The sequence below is a fragment of the Panthera onca genome, chromosome E1, assembly GCF_046562875.1.
Source record: "Panthera onca isolate mPanOnc1 chromosome E1, mPanOnc1 haplotype 2, whole genome shotgun sequence".
Lineage (NCBI taxonomy): Eukaryota > Metazoa > Chordata > Mammalia > Carnivora > Felidae > Panthera > Panthera onca.
Genome location: NC_138352.1, coordinates 45,757,271 through 45,770,907, shown reverse-complemented (window position 1 = coordinate 45,770,907; position 13,637 = coordinate 45,757,271). Strand labels below are relative to the sequence as shown.

The 13,637-nt window shown below is 53.4% G+C and overlaps 1 protein-coding gene across 2 annotated transcripts in view; it reads right to left on the bottom strand.

The window, feature by feature from the left end:
* The window catches only part of CUEDC1 (CUE domain containing 1), an 85,729-nt gene extending 74,936 nt beyond the window's left edge, over window positions 1–10,793 (bottom strand). For both annotated transcript variants that reach the window (XM_060646499.3, XM_060646498.3), the window contains exon 1: window positions 9,932–10,793. The gene's annotated coding sequence lies outside the window, so the exon portion shown is untranslated. The remainder of the gene's footprint in view (window positions 1–9,931) is intronic.
* Window positions 10,794–13,637: the final 2,844 nt, after the last annotated feature.

Here is a 13,637-nt window from a genome sequence, read left to right as displayed (position 1 = left end):
GGCTACAGAAATATTTCCATTACAACCAAAGCCTCACTTGCCGCCACAACTCATCGAAATGGAGGTTTCCAGTTTGAGACGAACTCTTCCACAAAAACATCAAAAAACACACCAACCTTTCCAGCAGAGGTAACCAAGCTGGCATTTAGGGAACCTCCAAACACGAGTAAATGATACTTGTGGAAACAAATTATTTGGTAAGCATATGCTCCTGCCCAAACTCTTAATTGTATCTAATCAATGGATTAAGCCCATCTCTTCTAGCTCTGTTATGAACGCTCGTTACAAGATTTCTACACATGCGCTTCCATGAATGCTCTTCACGTCGTATATCAAGACTGATGAAGTCACCTTCTGGCCATGCTGGAGAGCTAGCAATGAAAAGCGTTTCACATGTAGCCCTGGCCCTACCACCAACTACCACGTCATTTCACAAAATGATAATACAAACAACAACTGGCACCAGCAACAGCAGCTAACACTTACGTGTTAGCAAATATGCTAACTTGCAAATATGCTAAGCCTTGCGCTAAGGACTCAGTAAGTATTTGATTCACGGGGCACCTGGGTGGCTCAGTCCGTTAAGCGTCCGACTTCGGCTCAGGTCACCATCTCACAGTTCATGGGTTTGAGCCCCGCATCAGACCCTCTGCTGTCAGTGCAGAGCCTGCTTCAGAGCCTCTGTCCCCCTCTCTCTCTGCTCCTCCCCTCGTGCTCTCTCTCTCTCTCTCAAAAATAGAAATAAACTTTAAAAAAAAAGTTAAAAAAACCATTAAGTATTTGATTATCATTAGCAATTATTAGGGAACAGCGATACCCTCGTTGTGTGGGTCAGGAAACCAAGATTCTGAGAGACTGAGTAACTTGCCCTAAAAACCCAACAGCGACTGCAGAGGCGGCGTTCAAACTCATGTTCTTAACCACATACCATAGGTCTTTCTGAGCTGCCTTAACAACCCAGGATCACAAATTCTTCCAGGAACGGGCTGGGCGAGCTTTGAAATCCTTTCTGGCTTTAAAATTCAGTGATCCTCAAGGGCTACCTGGGTGGCTCAGTCAGTTAAGCCTCTTGGTTTCAGCTGAGGTCATGATCTTGTGGTTCCCGGTTCGAGCCCCACGTGGGGCTCTGGGCTGAGAGTGCACAGCCTGCTTGGGATTCTCTCTGCCCCTCCTCTGCTTGCTTGCTCTCTCTCAAAACAAATAAATAAACTTTATAAATAAACGAAATTCAGTAATTCTCTCTTATTTATTTATTTTTAAAGATTTTTATTTGGGGGAGGTATGTGGGTGGCTCAGTCGGTTAAGCATCCAACTCTTTTTTTTTTTTTTTTTTAATTTTTTTTTTAACGTTTTTTATTTTATTTTTGAGACAGAGAGAGACAGAGCATGAACGGGGGAGGAGCAGAGAGAGAGGGAAACACAGAATCTGAAACAGGCTCCAGGCTCTGAGCTGTCAGCACAGAGCCCGACGCGGGGCTCGAACTCACAGACCGTGAGATCATGACCTGAGCTGAAGTCGGAAGCTTAACCGACCAAGCCACCCAGGCGCCCCTAGCATCCAACTCTTGATCTCGGCTTAGGTCATGATCTCACGGTTCATGAGTTCGAGCCCCGCATTCAGCTCTGTGATGACAGCACGAAGGCTGCTTGGGATTCTCTCTCTCTACCTCTCTCTTTCTGCTCCTCCCCTGCTCATGCTCTATCTCTCTCAAAATAAAGAAATAAACTTTAAAAAAAAAAGATTTTGGGGCACCTGGGTGGCTCAGTTGGTTAGGCATCTGACTTCAGCTCAGATCATGATCTTGTGGTCCGTGAGTTCAAGCCCCTGCCATCAGGCTCTGTGCTGACAGCTCAGAGCCTGGAGCCTGCTTCAGATTCTGTGTCTCCCTCTCTCTCTGACCCTCCCCTGCTCATGCTCTGTCTCTCTTTCTCTCTCTCTCTCTCTCTCTCTCAAAAATAAATAAAACATTTAAAAATTTTTTTAAAAGATTTTATTTTTTTAAGTAATCATTACACCCAGTGTGGGGCTCAAACCAACATCCCCAAGATCAAGAATCACATGCTCTACCAACTGAGTCAGCCAGGCACCCCAGTGATTCTCTCTTTTAGAAATAAAATGAATTTATGACTTGGAGAAATAAAATGCAATGATGTGGTGGGACTGCTAAGATGGACTGAAACATCTGTGTGTGCCTTCCCCAGATCCCACCAGCAGAGGAGAACTCCTGGTTTTCCAGGATAATGATACCCTGTAAAACAACCAGACAGGCCCCAAACCGTCTTTGGAAAAATGACAGCTTGAAGTTCTTACAGGACACCCCAAACTTGCTAGGGTCTGCTAATTCTCAACTGTCAGCGCGCAAACCTTAATTTGACTTCTTCTTCTTTTTTCTTTTTTTTTTAAGGAAAGTCAAATGCAAGAAAATGTGCACAGTGGGGGCTAGTTTCAAGGATGTCAGTCCAAGGTGTGTGTAGGCCTTGTGGCATACTTACACCTGCTCTCCTCTCAGGTCTACATCTGCTCGTGGAAAATCCACCTGACGCAGGTGATGTGTTTCACAGCTTCCCTGTGACCGCCCAGCCCGGTGGCTCAGCAGTCAGGTAACTGCGCAACGTTGTGTCCTACACACTCCTGTTGATATCTTCATACACTCCCTTCCTCATCACACATCCCAGTCCCCAGACACACAGACCCTCCACGGCTTCCTAGCCCGACTCCATCTCTGATTCATCTTCTTCCTCTCCCTGCGCAACCCAGGGGCTCCCTGTCTGGCCACCTTACCACGGGCCCACACGCGGCCAGCGGGGAGGCTCTCTCCCAGCTCACCCCTCCCGCCGCTCGCCAGAGCTCGCTGGCTCTCTCAGCTCCTGGCACAGCCTGAAACCGAAACTAATCTCAGACCTGAACAAAATGAAATCATTTCCTATGCCCGATCACCCTACATGACCACTGAAAATCTTCTCAACAGAGCTCCAAACCAGAGCTCTGGAGAATGGCCCCCTAGTACCTACTGCTTCCTTAACAAACAAGGAACAACAAGGTTAGAGGAGGAGGCAGAGTGATTTCTGTTGCTGCTTTGTTTTAATTTGCATGAGTCCATTTAAACTGATCCCAGCAAGTGAAGCCCACCACCCAGTATTTCAAAGCCACTGTTCAGCATCTGTTCATATTTGGCTCATTCTTTATTTTTTTTTTAATTTATTTATTTTGACAGAGAGAGCACAAGTTATGGAGGGGCAGAGAGAGAGGGGGAGGGAGAGAATCCCAAGCAGGCTCTGCACTGCCAGTGCAGGGCTCGATGCAGGGCTCGAACTCACAAACCGTGATATCACGACTTGAGCCGAAGTTGGACGCTTAACCGACTGAGCCACCCGGGCGCCCGTTGGCTCATTCTTAATCAGATTCCCTTCTGAGAGCAAGCCTTGTTTCTCTTCAGAGATCTCTGTGGCTCTCTTGCTGAATGCAGTTTAGATCACTATATCCTTATGCTTTTTCTCAATTTGGAAAATTCAGCCTTTACTTTTGTGCTAGGATCAATGACAAACCCAAAGCAAACGAAAAAAGCAGGTCATTATAAATGAACATAACGTCAGCCCTTGATGTTCTTTCAAAGAACTGTAAGTTTTGAGGAAGATCCTAAACTGTGTTGTGTCAATTCCCCTCGCCCCAGCACGCTTTGGGACACCTTTCTCTGCGCCTGGGGGGATTAGACAATGATTCTACTGTCGGCCTATGCTACACAGAAGTGCAAGGACAAGGGTGCTGGCCCAACAAGTGTATGGCAAAAGAGTAATGACTTCTGCTATTTACTTTTCATTCGGCAAGGTTCGCCAAAGGCGCCAAATGTGCACCCAAAGCTCTTCTGGGTGCCAGGCCAGCAGGGTGACCTGGATGACCCAGTAGCTCCAGCAGGGAACAGGCATCCTCAGAAGCATCTGAGCACAGCTGATGCTTTTCTCTAGTGCCAACAGCCCAAAGGTCAACTCCTTGCGGGTTTCCCGCAGGCCTCGTCACAAGGCTTGGACCCCACCCCGTGGGCACTCCCGGTAAGCATCCCCTCTGACTGGGATCAGCGCAGGGCAAGACCCCAGCTGTTGGGCAGATGTGCTTCGTGTCCCGGCTCACTGACTAATGGATGAGCCGCTCCGTGTTACGGCAAAATAAGGACCTAGGCCAGATTTGAGCCATCTTCTAGCTCAGAAATTCCAGCTCCTTTCACCCTCCTATCGCTGAGCTGACACAGACCTCTGGGGGCCTCTACTTCATCTTCCTGTCTCCAGATGAAATCTCTGAAACCACCAAGACAAATGAAACTTGTTCCCATTTCTAAAGACCTTCAGGGGAGGCCATTCCCCTCTGCTCCTATGAGTCACTTGTTCTCACATCTCACATCCTATCTGCAAGGAACGTTTTCCTCATCCCTTACTCGAGTCCTTCCTCCACAGCTTACGTTCATTTGCCTCTGGAGAGACAGGAGTGAATCACTGTGCTCTGAGCAATAACTCTACTTTTTTTTTAAAGTAATCCCTACACCCAACGTGGGGCTCAAACTTACAACCCCAAGATCACGAGTCGCATGCTCCAGCGGCACCTAGGTGGCTCAGCGGGCTAAGCATCCAACTCTTGATTCCTGCTCAGGTCATGATCTCACAGTTCATGAGCTCGAGCCCCACATCCGGCTTCGCATCGTGCTGACAAAGCAGAACCTGCTTGGGAATCTCTCTCTCTCTTTTATCTCTCTCCCCCTCCCCTGCCCTCTCTCTCTCTCTCTCTCTCTCTCTCTCTCTCATTAAATAAACTTAAAAAGAAAAAAGAGTTGCATGCTCCACCGACGGAGCCAGCCAGGTGCCCCTCTGGGCAGTAACTCTTAGATTTCTATTTCTTCTTCAGCAAGTTCACTGCAAGCATTACAGGAGATGACACTTAAAAACCACAAAGACATCAAGGAAGCCAACTGCACTTCCCAGTTCCTGCCTCACCCCAGCCAGGGTGTTGCAGGATCCAGAAAATTTGACCCTCGGTTCTAATCAAAGTTCACAGAGTGGGAGAGTGATGTCCTGGAGACAGCGGCCACCTTTGCTCTCACTCGGCTCAAGTGCCCTCTCTTGCAGGCAGCCTTCCCCACCCCAGCTCTTCTGGACGGTAGAGCGTCCCCTCTGCAGTGCTTTGTCTCACAGCAGTGCTTGCCGTGGAGTTCTGGGCTAACCTGTCTCCCCTACAAGACCACAGGCATCTTGCAGGCAGGGGCCTCAATGACCTTTGTACGGGGGGTCAGCCCCAGCAGAGTGCCTGGCACTTGGCCAGCGGTTCTCGGCAGACTGAACACTCCAGGCACCTTCTGGTGATGTCTGAATGTGGCCTGGGCTGCCCTTCCAGCAGAGCACGAAGGCCTTTAGCCCCAGCCCCACCGTCCTCGCCTCTCTCCACCCCTAGCCCAGAATTTCTCTAAGGATGTAAGCTCTACAGAGACAGGCCTCTTGGATTCAAATCCTGGCTCTACCACCTTCTAGACATGTGATCTTGGGCAAGTTATTTAACCTCTTTACGTCTCTGTTTCTTAACTGAAAAACAGATCTGACATCTCATAGAGTCTTGTGAGAATTAAATGAGCTGATCCGTGAGAAGCACCTGGAACAGGCTTTGAGCCATAGCAAGTGCTCAGGGAGTGCTGGAATTATTCAGCAGATCTATTCCTTCCTGAAACCCCCTCCACCTTGCAGCTTTCACTCTTGACTGCATAGGGGGCCTGCCCCCCACCCCCGCTACACTCCCTTTCTCCAGAACCAATGTTAGCATCAACATAAAAGTCATGCAACTCTCCTACCTTATTATGACCCTTTCCCAACTCCCTTACTCTCATCAGCTTATTCTCTTACCCAAAAAGAAGGGAGAAGAGTCGGTTCCACAGCAGGGCTACAGATGCTGAGTCATTCTGTACCCAACTATGCTTCTCTATCATCACCCTTGACATTTCAGGCTCCCATCTCCCCACCATGCAGAACCCTTTGCTCATAATTTAAAAGCCTGAACACACTTCATCCTACTCCTCCTAAAGCCAGCTTCCACCTCTACAGTCTTTAGACTGTAAAATCTTTACCAAAGATTTTCCTTAACAACAAGGAGCCTCAGAACATTAGCACCCATGTGCAGAAATAATAACAGTAATAATAGGGGCACTTGGGTGGCTCAGTCCGTTGAGCGTTGGACTTTGCTCAGGTCATGATCTTGTGGTTTGTGAGTTCGAGCCCCACATGGGGTAGCTGCTGTCAGCGTAGAGCCCTCTTGGGATCCTCTCCCTCTCCCCCTCCCCCACTGCCGCACACCCTCTCTCAAAAATAAATAAACATTAAAAAAAAGTTAACAAAAATAATAGTACTAATAGCTTCTACACTAAAGAACATTTATTCTTTGGCATACACATTAGTTCTCCTTCCACGCTTTCTAAAGCTGAGAGACTGAGGCACTTATAAAATCAGAGAGGAAGAGAGAGGGCTGGGACTCTAACTTCGGATCCTATGCTCCAAACCACTGAGCTAAGGGGTGGGGGGAGGACACCAAAGGGCCCCAGCTGCCTCTGGGGGAAGGAGGTTAGAGGGAGCTGGAACTTCTTTATCTCACCAATCATTCCTCAGAGACACTTGGTGCCACCATAACAGAAATGGAAAGGCCACATTTTACAAGGGAGTTTCTGTTTACAGGCATTGTTATAGCATTTGCCATTTATGACCTGTTTTAAAAATAATAAGAGAGGCCCCTGTGGGTGGCTCAGTCAGTTGAGCGTCCGATTCTTGGTTTCCGCTCAGGTCATGATCCTTGAGTCGTGGGATCAAGCCCCGTGTCCGGCTCCGCACTGAGCGTGGAGCCTGCATGAGAGTCTCCCCCGCTCCTCGGTCCCTCCCCCACTCATGTGCACTCTCTAAAAAAAACAAAAAACCAAAAATTAAAAATAAGCGTAATAGCCGCGTTATTAGGAGCCCATTATAACTGCTGTGACAGATCAGACGTGCTCACTGGGAGGCTGAAGGCAGAGATCAGAGAAGCACTGAGTGAGCCACCACAACCAGCATCCTCAACTCGCCAGTGCTATCCAGGGCAGCAGCAGTGAATGTGAAATTTTAGTCACTGCCACAGGACCCTGACATCTCACCAAGACAACTTCCAAGTCCCAAATTCAGGGACTTGGACTATGGCGTCTCCAAGGCCTCCTGTGGCTCTTCCTGTAAGCAAAGGAGCCTGTCAGAGTCAATGAAATGGAGGCATCTCCTCCTCTGGGCCATTTTGCATAGTTAGAGGTGACCCCTGCCTGACTCCAGCTTCCTGCCCCCAAGGCTTTAGAATACTCCTGAGGAAATGTAGGAAGCTCTGAAGGAGGGAACAAGTGTGGGTACTGCTGTACCCCAAACACTGTGCTGGCTACTTAAATAAAGCAAAATGCCCATGAGCTACCACTGTCTCGGGGCACTTGAGCCTCAGAAGTGCTTCTCAACACCAAAGCAGAGAGGTCAGAGATGGCAACCCCTACTAAAGGCCCTTCTAGATCCGACAGCAAGCGTAGGTGCCACGAACACCTGAGCAGCCAAACTAGGGCACTTTGGTTAAGAAACCAAAGGCAGGCCACACCTCCTGGGGTGCACTGGGGTCGGTGACATCTGTCTCCTCTGGGCCCCCCACTGTCGTTTAAAGTCCAAAGGAACCTACAGTACCTGGATCCTGGCCTTGGACAATGGTGCCCCAAAACTCCTCAAGAGGGGCAGTGTTTTCACACTTGCACTCTCCACTGAAGCTCCTCCTTCCACCTCAAGCCCTATTCGCCAAGAATAAGCTGGGGCTCTTAAAGCGCCTGGCTCCATACCCAGTGAAATTATACTTGCCTCTAATCCGATAGAACTGTGGCCCCCATGCAGCGCCTAGAGCCTTCTCGCCACACAGACAGCCCCTGGAGAAGCCCCCTGCCCCAGCCATCTGCCCCCATCCTCTGGCTGACTGTAGGGAGCTGGGCTCTGGTCCAGAGTTTCCAGGTCACCGTGGCCACACGCCCAAAGTTGCATGAGAAGGTCATGAGAAACGACCTCCTGAGAAGTCTACTCTTCGCACACTGGGATTATTCACTGACTGGCCACAAAGGAGAGAACCGTTCTGAATGGACTTTGCTGGACCGAGACTGTAGATCAGGGGTCTTCCAAGGGGTTCCAGTTCCAAAGGGTATGGTAACATCATGATAGCGTATACAAAATGTGTCCCTGCACACGTGCACTTTGGAGACAGCAGGAGCTGGGGCTTTCACCAGATTCTCAAAGGGGCCCATGACCCCAGCCTCTGGCCCCAAGTCCCCTCCCTAGTCATGTTACCACTGCTGGGCCATCCTAGTCGTCCAAGTTCTCTCTCCTGTTTAAGGATGTGCCCAGGCCTGACGCACCACTCCTGTTCCCTTGTCTCCTGCTCCTTCCAGCAGCAGAAAGGGGACAGGCGGATTTCAAACCCAACCCTCCTGCACACACCCTTCAGCCTCCTGGTGACGTGAGCCAGGTTTCTCTCTCCATCCCAGAGATGCCACCCTCCATTCAAAATAGAGGTCCCAATGGCATCGACCCCTGACAACAGAGAGGGCCCAGTTTCACACTTGATTCCACAAAGGGGCCAAATCTCATGGTAAGGTGACCTCCTCCATGAGAATTCCCTGTGTCCCTCACTTCTTCAGGCATACATGGCTAACTCCACCAGGCGGTAAAGATGAGCATGCCTGCCAGAGAAAGAGCATGAGAGGCCCAGAACATCTCCCTGAGTCCTTTCTGCAGGACCAGGTGGCTCAGGATGCTCAGAATAACCAACAGGCAAGGTTATTCCCCATGTGGGGTGGTGTTCCTGCCTCAGGGCCGGGTGGGGAGTGAGATGGTCTCCTTGCATCCCGTACCACCTCTAGGACATCTTACATCTAAACTCCCAGTCATTCCCCTCACTCTCACCAAAATACATACATATGTGTGTGTGTGTGTGTGTGTGTGTGTGTGTGTGTGTGTGTGTGTGAATGTACACACACACACACACACACACACACACACACACACACACACATATAATAAAATTAATAAAATAAAGGAAAATCTAAAACCTCCTTTCCCCTAAAACAAGTCCCTCTCCAGGAATTTCATTTCAGTAAAAATTTCCTGCAGCCAAAACTTCTTTTAAGGAGAAAAGAAAAGGCCAAGCCGGTGCCGGGTGTAAGGCAACAATGCAAGGAGAAACTGAAGAGGAAAGAATGAATAAACGCCAACACCAACCCCCTGGAGCTTAGAGCCCGGGGCATACCGAGCCGAGGGGCGGGGGAGCAGGGGCGGGGACAGTGCGTTCTGAACTTTCCCTAGCGAGCCACCGGGAGATGCAGCTCCCAGGGGACCGGGTGGGACCAGAAAAGGCTGAGCCGACCTGTGACATCGGCGGGGACGGGAAGCCAGCCTCCCCTCCTCCTAGGAGGAGCTCTGCCCTCAGCAGGCGCCCCCCGCCAGCCAGCGCCCCCAGGCCCGGGCAGCGCTGCGAGGGGCGCCCACACAAAAGGGGGAGCGGCCGGGGCAGGGGCTCAGGGCGGCGCCGGCTCAGGGAGGCCTCGCAGCCCATCCCGGCGCCGCCCGCCCGCCCGCGACCACCCCTCGAGCCCCGAGCCCCGCTCCCCGCTCCCCGCCCCCCTGTGCCCGCCCGCCTCGCGCGCCCACGGCCTGGGTGAGGAGGGGGCTCGGGGAGGAGGCGAGGGCCGCGACCCGGCGCACGCGGCTGGGGCGGCGCGGGCTCCCGGGAAGCCGCGGCGGCAGCGCCGGGAATCAAACTCGCGCCGGCCCGGCCCTCCCGGCGGCGCCGCGGCGATCGGCGCCCGAGAAGGTGGGGCCGCCGGGCCGGGCCGGAGCCGGCTCGCGCGGGGGAGCGAAGGGAGGGTCTTACCGAGCAGCCGCCACGCGCGTCCGCTGCCCCGCGGGCCCGAGGGGCCGGCGGGCGGGGGAGGGGCCGCGATCCCGCGCCGGCGGCGGTGGCGGCGGTGGCGGCGGCGGGCCCGGCGCGGCGGCGCGGCTGGGGCGCGGGAGGCGGAGAATGCGAGGCGAGGCCAGCTTCCTAGCGGCGGGCGGCGAGAAATGCAGCTGTCCCTGCGCGGCCGCCGGCGGGGCCACAAGTGGGGCCGCACGGGGAGGAGCGGGACCGCGGGCGGGGCGCCGGCCAGGCCGCGGCGCCCCCAGACCCGCTCCGAGGCCCGACCCCCTCCGAGAGAGGAGGGAAGCCGGAATGGGGGGGGGGGGGCGGGAAGCGGCACAGTCGCGGGGCTGGGGGGCTCCGGGGGACGGTTGGCGGGGTCTCCCCTGCGTCGCCCCCGCACCAGCCGCCGTGAGCCCCCACCGGCGGGCCGGAGGGCGTGAGCTAGGAGCCTCGGTCTCCCCCGGCTAGTGGGGTGCGGGGCGTCCTGCCCCTCCCTGCTCGGGGACCGGCGCCGGGAAGGCGCTCCCGGAGACGGGCCGGGGTGGGGCGGGGACCCGAGCGCGTGGGTCGGAGGGCCACCTAAGAGCAGAGCTGCCCGGGCGGGTGCAGAGGGTGGACGACGCACATCTGGGCCTGGGACAGCTGAGGTGTGGGGGAAGGGTGGCCCCTGGGAAGCTAGGGCTCCGGGAAGGAAACAAAATGCCGAGGTCGGAGGAGATGGTGAGGAGGGGGTCAGGAGATCAAAGCGGTTATCCATCACATCACATCATCAGATACCTCCTGCCATCTCCCCATCTCCCAGCATCCCCGGTCACTTTTGGGGGCTTCTGAGCCCTGAGAAGATTTTCCACAGAAGAACTTGTCCAATAAATGGGAGATCAGATTTGACTATTCTTTTTCATGTGGTTTGGCTTCAAACTCCAGTGTGGGGCCGGGGCGGGGGGCGGGGGCAGGTGGCGACAGCCCAGTATTCTGCATTGAAGAGGAGCTACATAGGAGGTCTGAGGAGGGTGCAGTTCCAGCCCCGCCCCCGACAGCTTGCGAAGGGTCTGCACCCTCCTCTTCCACAGCCTGCCTTGGAGGCCCACTTCCCATGTGGGCCCAGACTCCAGGGAATAGCCCCTCTCCCCTCTTCCTCTGAGGGCTTCCCCCTAGCTCTGCTGAGACAAGTCAACCTGCTCAGCCACAGAGACATCTGATGGTAAAAACCACAAACCAGAGTGCCCCAGACACCGTGTGTTTCCATCATTTGCATGTCAAGGGAAGGTTTCTTTAGCAAGTTGGGAACTTGTGAGGAGGAGAAACCTCAGAACCACACCCTCCTTGGGGAGGTCCAACATCAGGTTAGCATTTGGAGTACAGCTCCAGGGTGGGGTGCCCAGACCCTCTGAGGATCTCCTCTCCACCCCACACCCCACCTCATGCTCCTTCACTTGGTGGTACATGCCCTTGCGGGGGGGGGGGGGGGGTGCTTGAAACCTCAGGAGGTAGTCCCTAGACCCCAGATCAAAGACCCTTAATCTAGACCAACTGCCTCCTGGCTCCTGTCCTGAAGTTGTAACTGGGAGCTTGGGATTGATCCTCTTTGCGGGTCTTCGAGATTATGTCATCATGAGTGTTACCTTATTCCAGCCCACAGTGCGGTTCACTTTTCTGCCTACTTGCAAGATGCTTCTGCAGTTCCTCCCTGTCACCTGCAGAGCCCAGAAAACGCATCCGCAGACTTGGAGATACCGCTATTTGCATTTGCCCCTGAGTGTTCATAAAATCTTTTAATACGCTATTAATACAGTCATCAAATGAAATCAGTCACTCGAATGGACGCTCTTCATTGAAGGACACTTCTTGGGCATTGCTACCTTATCCTTCCTTTCAGGGCTGTCTTTCTGGAAGCTTTTCCTCAGACCCCTCCCCTGCCTCTGATACCCACCCTGGGTAACTTCCCTCACTCCTACCACTGCCTCTGAGCCATAAGGGCCCAGAGGCTCCCAGGCCAGGCCTGCAGGTCCCTCGGACACCTCACAGGCAAGGAGGCTAAAATCGAACTCGGAGCCTTTGCCTGTCCAATCCTCCTCCTCCTCCTCTTTGGCAGCTGGAAACCTCAGATCTCAAGTGTCCCTTGCCCTATATTCTATTGGTTACCAAGTCCTGTTCCTTCCTCCTCCACCCCACCCCCACCTTATTCCCCCAGCTTCTGCCCTGGGTTGGGCCCCTGTTGTCCCTGCTCAGCTCAGAGGATGACATATGCTCTCAGGCACAACCCCCACGCTCCAGGAGGCTCCATCGGTTCTTTCTCCCCTTCTCTGCTTCATACCTTCAAACCTGAGGGATGCCCCCCTTTTTAAGAAGCATGTAACCCTGCCCTGCCCTCCGGCCATTGCCCTGGTTCTCTCTTGCCCATTCCTCGATAGCTCAATAAACTTCTCCAGAAAGAAACCAGACATGCTGTCTAATCCCTCAATCCCCATTGGATCCTGCAGTTGAGACCCTGCCCCCAGCATTCCAGGGGCAGTTAACACCCTGAAATGACTCCCACCCCGTGGCTTCCCACCTTTGTTTTCCTACCAGCTCCTTCCTTTCTTCAGCCCTGCCTGCCCCAGGAGCTTCTCCAGGGTACAGTCCTCTTGCCTTTTCCTTAAATCCCACAACTCCCAAGATGTTCTCCCAGTGGGGCTAGAGTGGAGCAGGTACCAAGCCCCGATTGCCCCCCACTTGCGTGCTGCATGACTTTAGGCCAGTTACTGAACTTTCTCTGGGCCTGTTTTCCTCACCTGAATTTGGAGCTCACAACAGTGCCTTACCTCCAAAGATCGGGGTGAGGTTTACACAAATCCACGCATGTGAAGCGCCCACACCACTGCCTGGCACATCAAAATGTGCAGTGACGGCTAGCATCGTTACTGATGATAGTAGCACGGCGTCTGCCGCCAGCTGTCTGGGGTGATGACCCATCCTGGGGTCCCCACTCCCTCTCCTGAGCTCCTGCCTGGAATGTGTAACTGCCATTGGACAGCCTGGCGCAGAACCACCTCACCTTCAGCGTGGCAAGCCTGGAAGCCGTGAACTCCACATCCTCCTTCGCCAGAACTCTCTGTCCTGAAGAAGGGCACCTCCCATTCATCTGAGCTACCAAGTTCATATGCTGCGAATTCAGGGCTTTCTACTTCCTGAATGTCTCTGGAATGTGCCCCCTCTGCATTCCCACGGCTCTGCCCTTGTTCTGCTGGTGCCACCAGGGCTCCTGACTTTCAATCCGTCCTTCTCGATGCTAGCAGGTTATTTTCTAAAGCTTAGACTGGTGATGTCTCTGTCTTGTTGAAAAGATACGAATGACAACCCATTGCTTGGAGAATAAAATTTGAACTCCTTCGGGAGGCCCTTCCCAGCCTGCCCTTCGCCTACACTCCAGTCCCTCCCCTTTCCTGTCCTTGCCCCTTACCCCCAAGCTAGGACAGTCAAGACCACTTGCTGTTCCCACTGAGCAAATGGGAAGGTGAGGAAAGCTTCTTGCCAAGTCTGTGGCTATACTAAGCACAGATAAGTGGGAGCATATCCGCTGTGTCCCACCTCTGCAATGAGGGTGAGGCTGAGCTGTGGGGCTCAGGCTTGGAAAGAGCGGGTTCCAACTGGACCCCAGGGAAAACCAGACATTGCCCTTCTGGGATTTCCGCAGCCCCAG